At 37.4% G+C, this 21,010-nt stretch overlaps 8 non-coding genes across 8 annotated transcripts; 2 read left to right on the top strand and 6 right to left on the bottom strand.

Annotated features, from left to right (window-relative positions):
• Positions 1–98: 98 nt before the first annotated feature.
• Trnas-aga (transfer RNA serine (anticodon AGA)) lies at positions 99–180 on the bottom strand. The gene has a single exon. It is a non-coding gene; the product is annotated as a tRNA-Ser (tRNA).
• A 459-nt stretch (positions 181–639) lies between these two features.
• Trnas-aga (transfer RNA serine (anticodon AGA)) lies at positions 640–721 on the bottom strand. The gene has a single exon. It is a non-coding gene; the product is annotated as a tRNA-Ser (tRNA).
• A 476-nt stretch (positions 722–1,197) lies between these two features.
• Trnas-aga (transfer RNA serine (anticodon AGA)) lies at positions 1,198–1,279 on the bottom strand. The gene has a single exon. It is a non-coding gene; the product is annotated as a tRNA-Ser (tRNA).
• Positions 1,280–2,500: 1,221 nt separating this feature from the next.
• Trnas-aga (transfer RNA serine (anticodon AGA)) lies at positions 2,501–2,582 on the top strand. Its single transcript has one exon. It is a non-coding gene; the product is annotated as a tRNA-Ser (tRNA).
• An 890-nt stretch (positions 2,583–3,472) lies between these two features.
• On the top strand, positions 3,473–3,554 carry Trnas-uga (transfer RNA serine (anticodon UGA)). The gene has a single exon. It is a non-coding gene; the product is annotated as a tRNA-Ser (tRNA).
• Positions 3,555–4,202: 648 nt separating this feature from the next.
• On the bottom strand, positions 4,203–4,284 carry Trnas-aga (transfer RNA serine (anticodon AGA)). The gene has a single exon. It is a non-coding gene; the product is annotated as a tRNA-Ser (tRNA).
• Positions 4,285–5,506: 1,222 nt separating this feature from the next.
• Trnas-aga (transfer RNA serine (anticodon AGA)) lies at positions 5,507–5,588 on the bottom strand. Its single transcript has one exon. It is a non-coding gene; the product is annotated as a tRNA-Ser (tRNA).
• A 14,645-nt stretch (positions 5,589–20,233) lies between these two features.
• Trnas-aga (transfer RNA serine (anticodon AGA)) lies at positions 20,234–20,315 on the bottom strand. The gene has a single exon. It is a non-coding gene; the product is annotated as a tRNA-Ser (tRNA).
• Between the last annotated feature and the right edge of the window lie 695 nt (positions 20,316–21,010).

Below are 21,010 nucleotides of genomic sequence, written 5' to 3'. Positions count from 1 at the left end.
AAAAATCGCTAATTGTGGTTTAATGTTATTACTTAGATTTGAAAACAAAAAAGGGAGTCAGTTGTTAAATTGTGGAATATTTAATAACAAAATTATATCGTTGTCGGCAGGATTCGAACCTGCGCGGGAAGATCCCAATAGATTTCTAGTCTATCGCCTTAACCACTCGGCCACGACAACTTGTTGATGATATATGAAGAAAAACAAGAAAAATACTGAATTCAATGCCTGCTATACAGTTAGCTTTGTCTCCAGTTAGAGACAAAAGTTTTTATTAATTTGTAAAATAGGCCCCGGGGCTAATTTTATTACACAGGTAAAAACCAGCTGAGTTCAACCTGTGAAAAAAATTAGGCCTACATAGACGAGATTTTTTGCAGGCAATAAATGGTATAAAAAAGTAGCTAGCACAACAGAATGAGAACGGAGAGGACAAATCGCAGTGGAGCAAACATTTGAAAAAGTCGGAGATAGATAATAAATGCCTGACATCGAGATTACGACATCGTGACAAAATTGAATTACAAGATTTGCCACAAATCCGCAGACAGAAAGACAAAATATAAACCAACAGCTATACTGAGAAAAATTAAAGTTTGCAAAAATTGAAGACGCTTCTTTTACATCAAAATGATTAATCGTTGTCGGCAGGATTCGAACCTGCGCGGGAAGATCCCAATAGATTTCTAGTCTATCGCCTTAACCACTCGGCCACGACAACTCTACCACAGCTATGAGGAAAAACAAGAAAATTTCTGAAGTTAATGCTTGCTATATTATCTTAGTCTCAGATCAGACACAGGGTTTAAAACTGTCAATTTCCGTTTGATTGCTTTCTACACAGTGATAAGATTAGATTTTTAGATTTTTTAAAATTATCGATTTAGGTGGACTTAAGTAAAGTTTCAGGGATTGGGGGCGGACGCTGGTATAAGTACATAATATTTACTATATAATTTATATTTTTTTCTATTTCGATCGAGGTGTGTGTGTTGGGAGGGGGGCTATCCAGAAGAAATGCCTGAGAGAAACACTGTGTGCGTCCCCATCAAAACAATATAGGGTGCGCTACCTTCATGCACTTTGTTGTACGCCCTCGACTGCTAACTAATTTTAAATTATTTGAATTTGAAAGGTCCATAAATGGGTCAATAATTCATATTAGAATTATATTATTTTGTAAAAAATTAGCAAAATCGTTGTCGGCAGGATTCGAACCTGCGCGGGAAAATCCCAATAGATTTCTAGTCTATCGCCTTAACCACTCGGCCACGACAACTACATACGTAAAGCAACATGTTGTGTATAAAACAATTATAAGCAGCATCAAAATTGAAAAGGCTCCGGGCAGCAAAATTATAACATTCGTTTTCTCTGATCATTATTTTTTTTGGCACATTTTGTAACCCAGTTTTGAGAACAATGCTTATGCAGCGATTTTGTTTCCATATTAATTCTTTTCCAATGACAACGCAAGAATATCTAAATTTCAATAGAATGCAACAACAAATTAGTTTACATTTGGACAGGTTTTATTTTTAAAAAAAAACGAGTGAATATAATAATAACATTACAAATCAAAGGTGCCAAAACAAATATCTAGGCTACATATAGGATCTTTGACACAACTAGGATTAAAAATATACCTTAGAGATTAAAATAACAAGTACCTTCAGGAACGTTAAGAGAATTTACCGTGGCACTTTAAACAATACCAACAATAATATCGATACCCTGCTATTGATTTTACATTATTTTCTTGTATTCTGATGCAGAAAACAGCTCCTCAAACTCAAAAGTCAACAAGGTATAGAAATTGGCTTCTTTTGTAAGTTTATGGCAAAGGACAAGTTAGTTTGAATAGTGTGCAAAAATCTTGGCACAAGACAGGGTTGTTAAGTAAGTCGTTTTTGTATGTTTGATTAAGTTAAATTATCCTTTAAAAAGATAAAATTCTAAAAATGAAGATCACTATCTTTTGAAATATTGTAATATCTCTTTTAAAATATACCAAGCCTATCTTTTTCTAAGAACAAACTTTTTCCGATTGTTTTTATTTTTCAAAAACATTAAAATAGTCAATGTATTAATTCGTCCATGTAGGCCTATATTCAGTGGCGTAGCTAAGATTTTTGGGCCCCTATGCAAAAAGTGTTAGTGGGCCCCTCAGAGGCGTAGCAACCCTTCCCGGCCACCGGGGACAAACTTTCGATTTGCACCCCCCCTCAAACTTCAAACTTTCGAAAAAGGGCCCCTATTTTGCTTGGGTCCCTATGCCTTGCTTACGCTAGCTTTACGGTAGCTACGCTACTGCCTATATTTCTACTATGTTAGATTTCACCTGGTTTAACTGTAAACTAAACCAAGCCTCTGGGTCAGTTGTAAAAATCAATCAGACGGAACTTGACAATTAAAACCCTGTTTCTGATCGGGAAATAAGATAACAATACAGAAATCAGCAACTTCAGAAACTGTCTTGTTTTACTTTGAAATATATTCAGTTGTCGTGGCCGAGTGGTTAAGGCGATAGACTAGAAATCTATTGGGATCTTCCCGCGCAGGTTCGAATCCTGCCGACAACGATTTTAGTTTTGATGTAAAAAGAGCGTCTGAAAATTTTGTAAACTTTGAATTTTTCCCAATAGCTGTTCGTTTTTTTTTGTCTGTCTCTCCGTAGACTTGTGGCAAATCTTGAAACTCAGTTTTGACGCGATGTCGTAATTCTCGATGTCTGGCATTTATTATCTATCTCCGCCTTTTCCAAAATTTTTGATCCACTGTGAATATGTCCTCTCCTTTCTCATTCTGTTGTGCTAGCTACTTTTTAATACCAGTCATTGCCTGCAAACAATCTCGTCTATGTAGGCCAAATTTTTTCACTATATTTGAACTCAGCTGATTTTTACCTGAGTAATTAAATAAGCCTTTTTTTTTTTTACAAATTAATCAAAGCTTTTGTCTCTAATTCGAGACAAAGCTAGCTGTACAGCAGGCAATAAATTCAGCAATGTTCTTGTTTTTTATCGCTCGTTAACAAGTTGTCACAGGTTCGAATCCTGACGATTACTTTTCCAAAAGAGATTCTTTGTTTTTAAATCTTTTTTTAGTTCATATGCTTGTCTGTTCAAATGTGTCTCTACTTTTCTGTTAGTAACAATTTTAAATGAGATTTAACACAATTCAAATACACTGATTTTGCTTTCTCACTGAATAGCATAAAAGTCGTCCATAAACTACGTCTGTCTATCTCAATCGTTGTCCTTTTCCATTAAGATTTGCCTTTGTCATTACAAACAACTATTTCGTCCATGTAGGCATTTAATTCTACTATGTTTGATTTCACCTGATCTACCTGCATAATTAATCTTGCTTCTGGGCCTATTGTAAAATGAAATGCAAATTTATATTTTAAACAAAGATAACAATATAGAAAGCACTGAAAACATCAATCCCAATTAACATAACATCAGTTGTTGTCGTGGCCGAGTGGTTAAGGCGATAGACTTGAAATCTATTGGGATCTTCCCGCGCAGGTTTGAATCCTGCCGACAACGTTTTCTTTTTTTTTTTAAAGAGTTTCTGTTTTTAAATCTTTTTAGTTCACATGTTTGTTTAAAGTTGTATACGGTTACCGCATTTTAAATTAACATTTTATTAATCCATTAAACCTTTAAAATCTTATAACAATGATATACAACTTAACAAAATTTCTTTTATAAAAATTATGTTTAAAATCTCACCCTGATTATGTAACAGTGACTTAATTTTAATGCCCACATAAATAAGTTATTCTAGTAAACACGTAAAACAAATTGGCCAGAAAACTAACACCGGTAATGCTTACTTTTATCAAGGAAATGCAAATAGAGCTGTAATTATCGTCATCTGTAATATTATTTTTTTAAATTTAATAAGAAAAAGTTGTAGCAATAAAATACCGTTTCTTGGATGTGACAAAATGCTTAGTTTATTTACTTCTTGGTAATACAATATTAATTTGCTTTATAATATCGAATGTATTTTATGACTTTATGAACTTTTATAAGAAACAAAAACTTTTACTATTAGATCTATATTAAAATTTAGCGGCATTTGAGTTTGGTAAAAAGTGGTTTCAACATTTTTTCACATACCCCAGACATTCTGATTTTGTGCTTTTCAGAAGAAAAAAAATATTTGAAGATTGTTATTTCAAATAAAAACGTTGTCGGCAGGATTCGAACCTGCGCGGGAATATCCCAATAGATTTCTAGTCTATCGCCTTAACCACTCGGCCACGACAACTACTTGTAAGATGCATATTAGTAGTCAGTAAATTTCAAACCGATGACACATATTACTTTATTTATAGCGTTTCGTGTTTTAAGATCCTTCATAAAAAAGATACCCTGCTATATTTAGATGTAGTTAAATAGTTTACCCCTCCAATGAACGGGGAAGGAAAGAATGTTAACAAATGGCAGAAGGTCGCTTAGTGCTTTGATTACATTGAAACCAATAGTAGTCCAATCACTATAAAAAAACGTTACGACTCTAAAGAGTTTCTTCCAGGCATCTCTTCGGGGGCAGGGCCGCCCTCCTCCCATACCTCAGGAAATGTTATGGTATATGGTCTAGTTGATGTGTTTTTGTGTTATCTATCTATATATATAATTCTCTTCTGGGAGACGCTAGAAAACAATCTGTAAACGCGCTCCCTACCAGCCCCACCCCTTCATGTTCTGGTGAGCTGTGGTTCACTCTAAATGTTTACAAACAGAGCAAGGTTTAGTGACGACTATTAGGGGCAGATAATTTAGTTTGAAACGATTTTAAACGTAAGGGGGGGGGGTCAACTAAGTGGAGTTTACTTTAACGGAAGGGGGGGGGTGAAGGGGGGGGGGGGGGGGTTATCGTCCTTAACAAGCTACTTATAGTGTTTTAAAGAAATATTTTCAGTGGCAGCGTTGGTAGTGTCGAATTCACAAAATATGAATAACTGAAAAGTAGAAAAAACAACAACTAAATAGCGGCGTATGATATGCCGCGGGTCGGCTCGTATATATATATATATATATATATATATATATATATATATATATATATATATATATATATATATATATATATATATATATATATATATATAATTCTCTACGTGGGAACCATATGAGACACCACCACGCAAGGGCTTAGCGGTTCATACCCCGCTCTCTAGGCATATCGCTACCACCCCCACCTCACCAGTTCTGCTTGATCTTTTCATTGTCGTCTGTAATCTGTCGTCACAGACGGCTACTTTCACGGAGGGGGTGGAGGTGAGGGGGGGGGGGGGGTGAGGGGGGGTGTCAAGAGAGGGTAATGTCGAATTCACAACTTATGTATTACTGAAAATTGGAAAATAAAACAACTACATAGCGGGGTATGCGTAAGGCGCGGGTCAACTCGTAATTAATAATTGACAACAGAAAAGGGACAGTAAATGTTATATGAAATATCGTCGGAATATTTTTAAACAAAATTATATCGTTGTCGGCAGGATTCGAACCTGCGCGTGAATATCCCAATAGATTTCTAGTCTATCGCCTTAATCACTCGGCCACGACAACTTGTTAAGAAAGGTCAAAGAAAAACAATAAAGTTACTCAAGTCAATGACTATTGTACTGTTAGCTTAAGCTCGGATCAGGGGATGATAATTTCCGTTTGATTGATTTACAAGAAGCTCAGCGGCTTACAGGTAAACCAGGTAAGATCAAACATATTAAACATTTATACCTACATAGGCGATAAATGGTATAACAAGGTAGCTCCCGCAACAGTATAAGAAAACAATGGACAAATCTGAGTGGAGAAAAAAGTTTCGAAAATGAGGAGATAGAACGGCGATACATAGAAGATTACGATATTACGTCAAAATTGAGTAACAAGATTTGCTAAAGCTCATGGACAGACAGACAAACAAACAAATAAAACTGTGGTTTTTTTAAATCTATAATAATAGTTTCGCTGTCTGTCTGACAAGAACGCTCTGTCTGACAAGAACGCTCTGTCTGACAAGAACGCTCTAGAGAAAACACAAGCAAATTAAAAACATGCATAGTATTTCGAAAAACGAAGTATGACGTCGACACATTTAGCATAGAGTTGAAAATAATCTCAAGGCGGAAAGTGCACACAGTAATATAATGACGTCATTGATTATCGCGTAAACATTGAATAAAAAGGAAATTTTGTCTAATCTAAATGGTTTGCGTGAAGAGTTTCTTGCATACAATTCTTCGGGTAGGGGCGAAGCCCCACCCCCCGCGTAAGAACGTCTGGCCCCCCCCCCCCCTCCCCAACTCAAAAGAAATTTCCTCATCGATACTCTATAATAAAATTACCGCCTAATTAATGTGTCTAATCTAAAAAGTGGTTTTCTTGCAATGGGACGGTAGACATGTTTTTTTTTGGGGGGGGGGGGGGGGGGGTGGAGGGGTGGGGGTGTGTGTGTGTGGGGGGGGGGGGTGGGGGGGTGGGGGTGGTGTGTGGGGGGGGGGGTGGGTTGGTTTCAGTGTTTCTTTCAGACTTTTTCCTCCCCGGAGAGGGGTGGGGGTACTTGAAATTTTCGGGGGCGGGGGTAGAATTTTCTGGGAGGGGCGGACACTGGAAAAAGTATATAATTATATTTCGTTGAATGGGACGGTAGACGTGTTTTTTTTGGGGGGGTGGGGTGGGGGTGGGGGGGCGGTGTGTGGAGGGGGTGGTGTGTGGGGGTGAGGGGTGGGGGTGGGGGTGGTGTGTGGTGGGGGGTGGTGTGTGGGGGTGGGGGGGTGGGGTGGGTGTGGTGTGTGGGGGTTGGGTTGGTTTTAGTTTAGAGAAAAGAGACAGCACTATCAGCCTAGCGCCCGTTGTACCCTTCCTCAACGGGCCATTTTTCTCGTCTATAATAATAGTTTCGCTGTCTGTCTGTCTATCTGACAAGAACGCTCTGTCTGACAAGAACGCTCTGTCTGACAAGAACGCTCTAGATAAAACACAAGGAAATTAAAAACTCTCACAGTGAAACGAAAGACGAAGTATGACGTCAACACATTTAGCATGGAGTTGAAAATAATCTCAAGGCGGAAAGTGCACACAGTAATATAATGACGTCATTGATTATCGCGTAAACATTGAATAAAAAGGAAATGTTGTCTAATCTAAATGGTTTGCGTGAAGAGTTTCTTGCATACAATTCTTCGGGTAGGGGCGAAGCCCCACCCCACGCGTAAGAACGTCTGAGCCCCCCCCCCCTCCCCAACTCAAAAGAAATTTCTTCATCGATACTCTATAATAAAATTACCGCCTAATTAATGTGTCTAATCTAAAAATCGGTTTTCTTGCAATTTCTTTAATGCAATTCTTCGGGTAGTGGCTAAGCGCGACACCAGTGTTTCTTTCAGACTTTTTCCTCCCTGGAGAGGGGTGGGGGTACTTGAAATTTTCGGGGGCGGGGGTAGAATTTTCGGGGAGGGGGCGGACACTGGAAAAAGTATATAATTATATTTCGTTGAATGGGACGGTAGACATGTTTTTTTGGGGGTGGGGGGGGTGGGTGGGGTTGGGGGGTGGTGTGTGGGGTGGGTGGGGGTGGGAGGGGTGGGGGTGGGGGGTGGTGTGTGTGGGGGGTGGGTTGGTTTTAGTTTAGAGAAAAGAGACAGCACTATCATCCTAGCGCCCGGTGTATCCTTCCTCAACGGGCCATTTTTCTCGTCTATAATAATATTTTCGCTGTCTGTCTATGTATCTATCTATGTATCTATCTGTCTGACAAGAACGCTCTAGAGAAAACACAAGCAAATTAAAAACCTGCATAGTAATTCGAAAAACGAAGTATGACGTCGCCACATTTAGCATAGAGTAGAAAATAATCTCAAGCCGGAGAGTGCACACAGTAATATGACGTCATTGATTCTCGAGTAAACATTGAATAAAAAGGCAATTTTGTCTAATCTAAGTGGTTTGCGTGAAGAGTTTCTTTCATACAGTTCTTCGGGTAGGGGCGAAGCCCCACCCCCGCGTAAGAACGCTTGAGCCCCCCCCCCCCCTAACTCAAAAGAAATTTCTTCATCGATACTCTATAATAAAATTACCGCCTAATTAATGTGTCTAATCTAAAAAGTGGTTTTCTTGCAATTTCTTTAATGCAATTCTTCGGGTAGTGGCTAAGCGCGACACCAGTGTTTCTTTCAGACTTTTTCCTCCCCGGAGAGGGGTGGGGGTACTTGAAATTTTCGGGGGCGGGGGTAGAATTTTCGGGGAGGGGGCGGACACTGGAAAAAGTATATAATTATATTTCGATGAATGGGACGGTAGACATGTTTTTTTGGGGGGTGGGGGTGGGGTGGGCGTGGGGTGGGGTGTGGGGGTGGGGGGGGATGGGGGTGGAGGGGGGGTGGGGGTGGGGGGTGGTGTGTGGGGGGTGGGTTGGTTTTAGTTTAGAGAAAAGAGACAGCACTATCAGCCTAGCGCCCGTTGTATCCTTCCTCAACGGGCCATTTTTCTCGTTTTAACATAATATCCGACTTTCGTATATTTCATTAGAACCCTTGTAGTGTTCAGTCAAAAAGCCGTTAGTAACACGGACAAGAAAATTATGTTAACAAATGAAAATGTTCGGATAATACATAGACTACACATTAATAATCCATCAACTTAACAACACAAAAACATTATGGCTCTAAAAGATACGATTACATGGGTCTATTAGCGCTTATTAGGTAGTTATTAGGTAGTTTCTTTTATATCAGTTGGAAAATCCATTGGTAAAAATCATTTGCCATAATATCTATTGATAATTATTATTTTAAAGAATATTGTTATAAAACCTACTAGTTTTTGGATGCAGTTCTCATTGAACATTCTTCAATCAAGCTGAAGTCTTCTGAGATTTCTAATTGATCTGGCCACCTTAAAAGCATTACATTGATCGCTGATTTCCAATATACGTGCTGATTTGGATTTTAAAAAAAAAGAAAAAAAAAGAATAGAGTTGTTTGAAACCAGTCTGTTGGAGAAAAAAAAAAGTCAGTTGAGAAAAAAGAAATAATCGACAATGTTCAATTGGCGTCAATGTTATATTTTTTTTTTGTATTTCTGCTGATTAAATTCTGTAACAATATTTTCTATATCGCTTGGTCTCCAGTGTTTCTTTCATATAGTTTTTCTCCGGTGTGGGGGATGGGGGCGGAACTTGAAATTGCAAGGGTGGCATTTAAATTTTCAGGGTTGGGGGGCGAACACCGGTTAAAGTATATATATATCTATACATATATATATATATATATATATATATATATATATATATATATATATATATATATATATATATATATATATATATATATATTCTGTATAAAATAGTTTTCTTTATTTCGTTAGGAGGGAAGTGGGGGGGGGGGGGGGGACACAGCAGCCCTGGAAAGATGCATGAAAAAAACTCTGTTAGTGTATAATCTTTTTAGCTTTAACGCTTACCCAACGTATAACCCGAACAATTTGGTCGATTTGGTACGGCAAATACAGTAGTAAGCGTACGTATAACACATTGGTAGGAATGTAAACACGAATAGGCTATTTGTTGTACAAGGCACGCCGAGGACGAGTAAGATGTGTAATACTTTAGAAAATAGCCATAATATATCAATAATTCAGAACAGGATTTTAACATGTAAAGCACTAAAAAGTCTAAAAATCATGGTGTCACTGAGGGGGTGGGGGGGTGCAAATCAAAAGTTTAAAGTGGTGGAGTGGAAATTGAAATTTTGAGGGGAGGGGGTGCAAAACGTAAGTTTGAGGGAGGGTCAAATCGAAAGTTTGTCCCCGGGCCATGGAAAGGGTTGCTACGCCTCTGTTTTGTAGTCATGCACTGTGTCAGACGCGTCTGCCGGCGCTCGGAATGGGCGCGATTTGGCGCCACGGGCTAGACTGTGAGCAATATGCCTTTATGATTGCATTTAAATTGTGTTTATGTTATGAGTGTTGTGTTTGTTTTTTCGTTTGTGTTTTTTTTTTGCGTTCGTTTGTGTTGTGTTTAGTTTTCTTCTGTTCCCAAGTTGGTACATTTAAAAAAGATTTACCGTGGCGGAGCACGGATTGCAGCTAGTTCTTATAAAACTTGAAATATAGACATGATTTTTAATTACTTAAACTTTTAAAAATAGAATAGAATCTCATAGAAAAAAGAATTGCGCACCAAGCGAACGCCAAAACAAAATGTGCATAATAGTGCGCAATATTATTAGTACTTTATAAATTTACATGCGTTTTTTGAGAAATCGGAAATAGCGTAAATTACTACTTCCGGTCAACGGAAATTACTCAAAATTTGACAGAAGGTAGAGAATTAGATCTTTTACTACGTGTGAAATTTCATTTATCTATCTGAAATAGTACTTAAGTTATATGCTTTTGAAAAATTCAAAGTAGAAAAAGTACCACTTCCGGTTATCGGAAATCGCTGAAATTTCATCAACCTAGCTGTAACGGTACTTAAGTTATCGTGTTTACACACAGACAGACAGACAAACAGACACACAGACATACGGACAAGATTGCAAAATTATGTTTTTCCGTATCAGTGAGGTGTAAAACGTCGAGATTTGTTAAAATCTCGAATTTTTTTTGCACGATTACAAGACTTTCTCTATACGAGAAAGTAAAAATCAACACTACAACAGCTACAAACAAAAAAATAATTCATTAGTTAATTAAAAAAAACACAATTTCTCTCCTCTCGTTTGAAGACAATACAAATATTATCTTAAAAATACTTACTTTTTTAATACAGGCAACTATTGCATTCCGATACCAGGAAATGGTGTAACTCCCAGGAAATATTTTCTCAACGGCACTCCTCGTTTACAAGTTGTAGCAACAACTGTAGTTGCGTAATTTTTCTGCGTCCCTGTCTTACAATAAAATGTAAAAATAAACTTGTTTCTCTTCTTCTTCAGCGTTAGTTATTTATTTTTTATTTTTATTTTAAAGGAGTTCCAACATTGTCCTTACAAAGATATTATTTGTTTCCTTTGTTTGCGTTTTTTTTCCTCACCAATGAGAAGTTTTAAAAATAAAAAACATGACATCAAACCGAGGCTGCTGGCTTTTGTTGCAGACAGATCACAGGCGCGATAACACGTCACTCGGAAGCGAGAAAGACGATTGGGCATCTCCAATAACCACGTGATGCCGGGGAAGGCCATGCAGCGGAAGTGGGTTCGGCCTGAGCGCCTGCGCACTGATGAGCACGTGAGCTGCGAGGTCAATATAAAGATTATTTCATTTTTATTGTTTCGATAAAATGGAGATAGAATAAAACAAAATAAAACAATAAAAAATCAACTGTTGCACCAAGTTTAAACAAAAATAAAGAAATAAAATAAATATTGCACCGTCTTATGGAAGATTTTTATTTTGCCTAATGTTAATACAAAATAATTTTTAAACATTTATTAATTATTATTAAGGTAATCTCTAGTTATACAAGTGTTTCAGGAAAGAGGTTTTCAAGAACTCCAAATAAACTTCACGCAACACGCATACTGTTGTGGGACGAAATAGTACACACTTGCAAACCCATGTAATGGGTTTTATGACTTTTAATTAACAGACTTGTTCAAGTTAATATTTAATTAAATATTCATTTGTTGTTAATGACGTTGTTAACTTGAAAGCCATTATGTCCTGTTGTGATAGACAAACATACGCTGTGGTGAAAATCCCGTGTGTCCTATGGGATAGCATCAAATCAATTAAGTGTGTTGTTCAGTGCATCTACAATTAATGCTGGATTTACGTATAAGCCAATTAAGATTTCGCTCAGAGCCCCCGCTTTCTTGGGGGCCCCTCAACAGAATCTAGTAGTTTTTTAGCGCAATTTCCATACTGGACAATTGCGATTATTAACTCGTCATTTCTGGTGATGGATGGATGGATGGATGTGTGTCCGCAGCTTCAAGTCGTATCTCCTCCTCAACGAAGCAATATCGAGGACTAGTTCCAAAGCAAATATGTTAAGCAAGTTCCGAGGATGATTGTGGGCCAAAAAAATTCCCGGAATTCCTTCCTGAATTTCCCGGAAAAGCCAAAAAAACTCGAAAAAATGCAGTTTTTGGCCCATATCTCGGCAACCAGACCACTTAGCGACTCGAAACATTTACCAATCGATTCCTGCCATAATTTAGAACAATTTTACCGAAGAAAGTTTTCAAAAATATCCTTTCGTTCGGTCACAAAAAATATTTACTACTTTTTTAAACTGAGCATCGTATAGGCCTAGGATGATATTTACTACTTGTCTAAACTGAGAATCGTGTAGGCCTACTCGTTAAAATAAAACTATTTCCGTTGATATAGGTTAATATAGTTGTCTTTTTTTTTTAGCGCAAAATTAACTTGTTTACTTATTAATTCAAACGTTATTTTTGTACCCTATTAATTTATTTATAATTTATATGAGAGTGATAGGGAGTTACAATTACAAGGTTTTGTTTCGCTAGGCCTAATCATTTTTTCACATTTTTTAAAAACAAACTTGATCACTATCTATTTTTAGATAACATAAGGAAATTGCGCTTAAACTGTCACTAGACTTTTTATTAACTTGTTTAGCATTTATTTATAATTTTCGTTTCGTTTTTTCTCCAAACAGTGATGGAGGTGAAGTTCTCGGTCTACTACAATTCTAAATTTAATATTTCTTGTTGGCAAACATCTTTTTAAAGAATGTAACTATTTGGCACTGATATATCATGTCTGGATATATAGGGCCTCATTTCGAAAAAAGGCTTAGTTCCTTATGAAGTCTACATTCTGTCCTCAATCCAATCTATTGTTCGTGTTGCATAGAGCGCCCCCAATCTATTGTTTATGTTGTATTGAACACCTTCAATCTATTGTTTGTGTTTTCTGTATTGTATAGAATGTCATCAAGATATGTATATATCGAATAAACCACCAAACTCCCATTGTTTTGAGTATGAATCCTTTTTAAGAAAGAATAATTCTGAAAATTACCATTTATACTCGGTTGGAGATTTAGCTGACCACACAATTTATTCATCGACTCGACATTTGGCTGCCAATACAATCCACTCATCGACTGGACATTTGGCTGACCACACAATCTATTCATCGACTCGACATTTAGCTGACCACACAATCTATTCATCAACTGGACATTTGGCTGACCACATAATCCATTCATCGACTGGACATTTGGCTGACCACACAATCTATTCATCGACTCGACATTTAGCTGACCACACAATCTATTCATCAACTGGACATTTGGCTGACCACATAATCCATTCATCGACTGGACATTTGGCTGACCACACAATCCATTCATCGACTGGACATTTGGCTGACCACATGGCTGACCACACAATCCATTCATCGACTGGACATTTGGCTGACCACATGGCTGACCACACAATCCATTCATCGACTGGACATTTGGCTGACCACACAATCCAATCATCGACTGGACATTTGACTGGCAACATAACCCATTAAGGGCTGGTCATATTGCTGACCACACAATCCATTCATCAACTGGACATTTGGCTGACAACACAATCCATTAATTGATTGGACATAAGGCTGATCAAACAATCCATTCATCGACTGGATATTTGTCTGACCATACTCCATTTATCGACTGGAGATTTTGCTGACAACATAACCCATTATTGGCTGGTCATAGTAATGACCACACAATCCATTCATCGGCTGGAGATTTGGCTGACAACACAATTTCTTCTAATCAATTATTGACGTCCCCCCCCTCCCCACCCGATACCGCCTACGTAGCACAAGCCCACCTTTCTTCCCCGCCCCTAACGTAGTAAGTGTTGACAATTTTCTTTCTGTTTTAACAAATGTCTGACGTGTTGGTATAAACATTTGATTACAAGAACGTGTTTTAAAAAATGCTGTACGTCAGCTAGAAGTAAACACCCCACACATAAGGCCTCCTAGTTTACTTTGTGACAGAAACTTTACACTGCATAACATAAGGCTCAGAAAAGGAAGATTTCTTCCTTCTTTTCATCACCCTTATACAAAGCTCCAATGATCGACTTCAAAGAAAAATGCTAATAAAATTTACGCCCAGAAAAAACAAGAAATGTAAATTTACACGTACCGTGCTATTGATTTTGTGATCAAAGTCTTTCAAAAACAGAACCAGACACTGTTTTATTTTTCCTATTTATCGAACTCGACATTCTAAAGCTTCTAGTGTAAGTAGCAGTTATTGTTTTCCCTCAAGAAAAGACTACAGTCTACGACAGTCTTTGTTTCTGCCTTTCTTTATAGCTTACGTAATTCCTTTTCATTCCGAGAATTTCCGTATGTCACAAGAAGAAGAACGGACCAATTCATCTGATGAAATAAAGGTTAGGCTACGGGTTTCGTATTGAAACAGCGCTTTTTATTTCGTGTCAACATCGGCCGTTAAAAAAAAAAACAACAACCCACCTTACTTGAATGAAAGGAGACTTGTTTAATTTAAATCATCGTTGCATCGTTTGTCCTAAGGTAAATCGGTGGAGCGCTGTTTGATAGTAAAACCTTTGAGCCAGTTCAAAGATTATAAAATTATACGCGGTGAATTCATAGTCTTTTAAAAATTTCTCTGCTTTTATGTGTGTTGAGGCGCTCGAAGTGTTTGATGTTCCCTTTTATGATTATAATCACATAACTTGTTGGATAATGAATTATTTTAAAGGTTGACCAGGACAATTAAAATGTACAAGTCTGATAATTCATTAATGTTGTGAACCGTTTACTTAATATTTATTTACATAGAACGTGGGTGAGAGTGTGTGTGTGTGTGTGTGGGGGGGGGGGGTGTTCTATGCCAAGCTATATTTTGGATACCTATGATCATTTAAAAACAAAATATAGCTCTATGTTACACTGAGTTTGCATGCAAGAAGTATCTATAGTTCCAACAACATTCACCTATCGCAGTTGTTCTACTGCCTGTCTACGGAGGCTTTGGTCTGCTTCCACACCAGGTTCCTTTCCGACTTGTTCGGTTTTTTACTTTCTCGTATATGAAGTATAGAGGAAGTATTGTAATCGTGCAAAAAAATCGCAATCGAGATTTTGATAAATCTCGACGTTTTACACCTTCCTGAGTCGGAACAATATAGTTTTGTAATTTTGTCCGTATGTCTCTGTGTGAGTATGTATGTTTGTGTGTATACCTGTGAAAACGATAAATTGAGTACCGTTACAGCTAGCTTAACGAAATTCATATATCAGTATTATATCAAATTTGTAGTTTTGTTTCAACTTTTCAGCGATTTCTGGTTCCCGGAAGTGGAACTTATTCTACTATTAGGTTTTTAAAAGCCTATAACTTGAGTACTGTTTCAAATAGATAAACGAAATTTCACAAAAAGAGCCTATTCTCTAAGTAGTACTTTACGCTATTTCCAATTTCTCAAAAACGCATATGAATTTATAAAGCACTAATATTGCGCACTATTATACACATATTGTTTGCCGTTTACTTGGTGCGGAATTCTTTTTTCTACGAGATTCTATTATATTTTTAAAAGTTTAAGTAATTAAAATGGATTAAAAATATTGTCTATATCCCAAGTTGCCATCCCGCTTAGTGTTATATAAGAATATTCGAGAAAGTTTAGGGGAGATCACTCCCGGTTTAATTATTAAATGCTTTTATAACGTTCATTAAATATATGTGTAACTCCATAATTCTTGGAGTGTTAATTCAACACACTTCCAATCAAGCAGAAAAAAACCCATGGCCGCTCACTTATTTTTTATTTTTATTTTATAATCTTTATTTAATAACAGTAGGCAAAAATTGAGAATATATTCCCTTTCATAGGGAGTTCATTGATAGGTGTACTTTCTATAACAGCATAAGACCTATGTTCAATTTTCATCATTGAGCGCACAGGCTTTTTTTTTTTTTTGAGTCATAGCTTTAGTAAGGTTACACCATGAAGACACGCGGAAAGAGAAAGAACAATTTTTAATGAATCTGGACAAAATTTATTAAATTGAGTATTTTGTAGGCAAATAAAAAGTATTCTTGTAGGCAAGCTAATTTAATTTTTTTTTACTTTTTAGTACATTTTAACTTTTTTTGTTTGTAATTTATGAATATAATAAAAGCTTTTTTCCTTAATATTTTTTTTTAAATATGAGAATTATTTTCACGTATGGACACGAATCTGCCTCGCCTGTCTATAAGTCATCACGCCATCAGAGTTTCTTCCAGGCATCTCTTCGGGGGGGCGAAGCCCCCCCGAAAATTTTTTACCGCCCCCCCGAACGAAATGAAATTTATATAATTTATATAGAAAATATATACTTTTAACAGTGTCCGCCCCCCCGAAGAAAGTTTACCGCCCCCCCGAAGATTTCAAGTGCCCCCCCGGAGAAAAAAGTCTGGAAGAAACACTGCACGCCATCTCAACCTAAGACAACCTTTTGGTCTTTTTCCTTTGGTTTTTTTTTTGTTACAATATTACGACATTACGAATACCCAATATTATCACACACAAAACTTCGGCCTACGCTGCAGCGAGTCTCCCTACAACTAATTAAAGAGGTCTCGGAAAGTTCGAGAAGCACTTAGTTTATGTTTCTTTCTTAGGGCGAACGTTTGAATGGCAAACCACTAACACACAGAGTAAACTTCGTTGATTTATTAATGAGAAATTCTATATTATTCTTTTAAAACTAAAGTTTAAAAATGTCTGAATTCAATACACTATTTAAGTCCAATACTTAAATACTTTTAAAAAAAAAGCTTTGAAATTTAAAGAAAAAAAAAATAAAAACATTTTTAAAAAATCCCTCTAGGACGTCAGCTCCGCAGCAACGCGCATAAACAAGTAAACAAACTACTCCGTGAGTCATCAGTACTGTTGCATCGACCCCTTTTTTTCGGTACACTAAACCTATATTCAAAACATCACGATTCGCTTGAACGTTTTTTTTTTTCTTCACCCTTCGATTTATCGATCAATCGATCAGCAAATCAATAAGCTGATTGGTAGAGAGTCGTCAGGCGCTAATCATAATCCCATCAGATCTGCCAGACGTATTCATGGAACCGCTGCCGGGGATGGAAAAGACCCGCTTGACAGCTTGGGAAAATTCTAGAAAGATGAGGCTTACACTGGGACACGGACAGTAGCAACGATTGGCCGATGACCAATTATCGATAACGGAGGTCGATTTTTATTAGATAGAAATAATTTTGCTCGGGGTAATGTTGGGAATAGGGTAGCCGTATTTCCCGATTGAAAAAAAAAACAAATGTTGAAGCAAAAACGACCTTGTCGATAACGTCAATATAAGGTCTATTTATGAAGTCAATAATTATCCTATCATAGCTATCCTATTAATATATCGGAAGTTCTAGTTAGGGTGATATCGACCCGCATCAACAGCATTGGATGTTTACAAGTTGCAATGGGGTCGGCCATAAATGACGTCACACGCGTAGGCAGGAGGGGGGTCCGTAATTTTGTGGGGGCTTGAGATGAGGGGGGGGGGGGTTTCAGGTGGTGTGACGTCACACTTTTGCATTATAAAAAAGCAATATTAGAAACCGAATTTTAGCCGTTATTTCGCGTTCTAGAAAACTGTTTTTTTAATAAGTTGTAAAAGGAATTGATTAAAATACTCTATGTTGACAGAGTTCAGACAAGATTTCGGAAAAATACCCTATTATAAGAAAAATTCAAATGCAATTTGGGGGTGGGGGGGGGGTGTAGGCTGAGGTGTATCGTCATTTTAGGGGGGGTCTGGCTTTTTGTGACGATGTTTGACAGAGGGGAGGGGTGGGGGGCGTCATAAATGGATGACCCCATAAAACTAGCGGATATTTATGTAGAAACCAAAGTTAATAAAAAAAATATGTCATGTGTGAGTGGATATAAAATGTGTTGTTTTTTCTATTTAATTTGGCGCCCCTCTCGGGATCAACCTTTCAATTTTCGATTTGCACCCCCCACCCCTCGAACTATCGAGTTTCAGCCCCCTCAAACTTTCGATTTGCACACCCCACTCATATATTTTTTTATATTTATAAAGCAAAAAATGCAGCTAAAATAATATTTTAATTTGTTTTTCCAACTCATTTTGGCGCCCCCCTAAGGTTGGCGCCCAGGGACATATGTACCCCCCTCCCCCCCCCCCTTCGCTACGCCTCTGCCCACAACACCTCCTAACTTCACCCCGACATATAGAACTCAACAAGCTTAGAATGCCGCCCCTTAAAGTAGCCGATAATGACGTCGTTCAACTCCGTCCCGCCCACTTAAAACGCTAATCAAGCGTGGGGTTCATTAAGTTGGCCTACAGAAGCATTGGTTACTCATTAATCTCATTCATAAAATCAAACAGCAATTTAAGACGCTAGATTATAGCTGATATCATTATGCGTATAAATCAACCCTTGTCGTTTACCGATCATCGACACAGCATACAATAGTATCGGGCTTAAAAGGGAAACAGGATTTTTTTTTTCTTCAAAGATCAAAGTTGCTCTCAATATTTAATGGTCTATTAAATTTTTTTAAAGTTTAATTTATAATGTCGTGTGCAGCAATTTAATTAAAATCAAGACAGAGAATTCACTCTAAAATCAATACTTTGACTTAGGTCATACAAGCTTTTTTCTGATTTTGATACAGTGCTACAATCAGAACAAGAGGTTGAGGAATAGCCACACATTGCAAAACACATGGAGAGTGTTCCCTCTAATGTGCGCGGTTGTGCGGGCCGCGCAGTAGTTTTGAACCTGCCGCGCAGTCATTTTGTAAAATACGGATATCCTTGTATAAGACTTTTAGAACACCACGCACACAAAATACAAGTTGTACACTAGCCTTTTCCCCTTAGAGGGAATGATGCACATGGAGCATTTAATACTGAATGTAATTACATGAATATTTTAATGTTCTTTTATCGATGAGATGTAAAGGTTGATTTAACTGGCTTACATAAGCATGTTTTCTTTTAAATATAATATCCGGCTTGGCAATAGTCTCTTATGGAACTGAAATGGAAGGTTCGAGAAAGGAATATGATACCACGGCCGGTAGGGTGTTACTTGGTGGTTATGTCGTATGACCAGTATCGTCACAAGCAGTGTTTTCTCCGGGTAGGGGGGGGGGGTCACTTAAATTTTTCTCGGGGGGGGGGGGGGGGGCGGAACACTGTTAAAAGTATATATTTCCTAAATAAATTCCATTCCGTTCTGGAGGGGGAGCAGTAGAGATGCCTGGAAGAAACTCTGGTCACAAGCAATTGGGGGGGGGGGGGGTGACACCCTGAGTGACGCCACATGTGATTGACAAACTGTGGCGTGTAACCCATTCTTTCAACATGTGAATGTGAAAATGGAAGTATCCAGTACCATCAAAACGACAGTGTGGTCATTTAAAATTATATTTTCCCCAGTTTTTTTTTAAAATTCAGTTTTATACAAAAGAAATATTCAATACAATCACGTAGTTCAAAATGCATCAAATGTTTTTAAGGGCCAATAAAAATTCATATATGAAACAAGAATATGCAATGCAGGTAGTCTCTATGTGCACTTCCTGTTTCGACAGTTCGGTCCGTATTCTAAATGTCAAAAGAAACAATAACATCCGAAAAGCATTTTTCACTCAGTCGGCTTGATAATATTATCGAGCTTGTATTTTTTTTTATAGCCGAAGACAATCAATATTTAATAAAGAGTTATAAAAGGTTTCACATTTCATTTTAATTCTCTCGTTGAACGAAACACTGAACTAAAGCAATCAATGTAACATGAATTCACAGTTATTCTGATATTAAGTTAGTGAATTGTTATTGTCTTAATGGAGTTATCTGTATGTTGAAATGTTTGTCTTATAAAAATGTCGGTATAGACCTACTCTATCTTTTCTAGGCTTGGACTCTTGTTAACGTATGTTTTTTCTTAATAATCTATGCCTAAATTCCCTCAAATTCCCTTAAGTAAAAGACATACAAATAGTGAAAGATTATCACTTGTATTATATGATATCTTGAGATTGCAAAGGAAAGCGACATAAAACTAATTTGATTAACAAAATGAAATTAGGTATAGATTAAACGAAAATGATTTGCACAATTATATTAGAAATAAACTTGTATATTGTAATGTAATCCGCAAGGCTTAATAAATTCAATTATCTATTTATATTAACTAAAAAGAACGTTGTCGGCAGGATTCGAACCTGCGCGGGAAGATCCCAATAGATTTCTAGTCTATCGCCTTAACCACTCGGCCACGACAACTATACCTAACGAGCATTGAACAGGTATAGATTCACACTGATATCAATTGTTTGTTATCTATCACATTATACTTCATTATACTTTACAATGACATAGACTACTAAATTATACTAATCTTTTTCTTTGACCGATTGTTATTATACAACATTCTCACCAAAAAATAAATAAATAAACCACTAAATGACTAAAGCTAACTGAAGTTTTTAACAGGCCTAGGGAAGTGATGAATCGATAAATCGAATGTAGCGCTAAGTTCAGATTTTAAAAAAAAATCTTTAGTCCTACTTTGTTCAAACGCTGGTAAATTCACATCGTATAAAATTAATATAACCCGGATAGATCTACTAAATGATTGGATGAGCATGAAATAATTTCTCTAGGCCCCCATACCAGAGTTTCTTCCAGGCATCTCTTCGGGGGGAGGGGGGGGGGGAAAGCCCCCCGAAATTTTTTTACCGCCCCCCCCCCCCCCCCGAACGAAATGAAATTTATATAATTTATATAGAAAATATATACTTTTAACAGTGTCCGCCTCCCCGAAGAAAGTCTACCGCCCCCCCCCCCCGAAAATTTCAAGTGCCCCCCCGGAGAAAAAAGTCTGGAAAAAACACTGCCCCATACTCTTCCATTTTCGTAGGTCCGAATTGTGTCGTGGCCTTACAGATGGGTTTTCCCCCTTTGGTGAGTGGCGAACA

The sequence above is a fragment of the Physella acuta genome, unplaced genomic scaffold (genome assembly GCF_028476545.2).
Source record: "Physella acuta isolate Inbredline_101_S28 unplaced genomic scaffold, ASM2847654v3 ptg001017l, whole genome shotgun sequence".
NCBI classification, from domain to species: domain Eukaryota; kingdom Metazoa; phylum Mollusca; class Gastropoda; family Physidae; genus Physella; species Physella acuta.
The sequence above is the reverse complement of the archived record's forward strand: the minus strand, read 5'-3'. Positions and strand labels throughout refer to the sequence as shown.